Raw genomic sequence first — 885 nt, forward strand, 5'->3', positions numbered from 1 at the left:
CGAAACAGCACCAACACCACCAACAACAAAATCAACCCACACTAAAATAGACCCCAATACCCTTCCCCTCCCACCCTCCGATTCCTCCGACATGTCAGATGAAGATGACACAGAGGCTTGGCAAGTGGCCACGGGGGGTACAATAAAAAGGGGGAAAAAGGAACGGAAAAACAAACAAACAAAGCGGGGAGGTTTACTAGCCCCGAAACCAACACATCCACAGAAAACAAAAACACCAACACAAACGCACCAACACAGAACCCCACAACATGTTTGACAGCGATAAACACAAACAATCCAGACTAATGAAATTCATTAGGTCAAACACTAACATAACAGATAATGACACGAAAACAAGCAATCACCCACGCACAACACCACCACAACACATCAAAATCATACATGTAACACGGAGCACATACAATACACTGAAAACTCTCTACCCGGATACAGTAGGGAGATTCCAGAAATATTCATAAAAAAAACTCTACAAAAACCTTCTGAGAGAAGGTTGTGAGGCAAAAAGCCCAGAACTTTCGGACAGTAAGTAACACTCTCTCTCTCTCTCTCTCCTTTCGTGTGTAAAACACAAATTTACGAGTGAATCATGGTGAAGATTGGCTGTGTGAATGTGCGTGGCTTGGGGTACCCTCTGAAACAAGGGTACCTCTTAAATGACATCGAGTCACACAATTTGGATATCATAGCCATTAGTGAGACCAGACTCCATGAACCAGGGGCCCTAAAGTCCATGTTTGGTGGACAGTTTAACATTTATTTTTCTCCCTGTCTGCCGGGGATGGGCGGTAGTTGCACGGCGGTTCTTTTTTCGCAAGAGTCTGGATCTCCAAGTAAAGACGATATTTACGGACCCGGAGGGTAGAC

The sequence above is a fragment of the Octopus bimaculoides genome, chromosome 5 (assembly GCF_001194135.2).
Source record: "Octopus bimaculoides isolate UCB-OBI-ISO-001 chromosome 5, ASM119413v2, whole genome shotgun sequence".
NCBI lineage: Eukaryota > Metazoa > Mollusca > Cephalopoda > Octopoda > Octopodidae > Octopus > Octopus bimaculoides.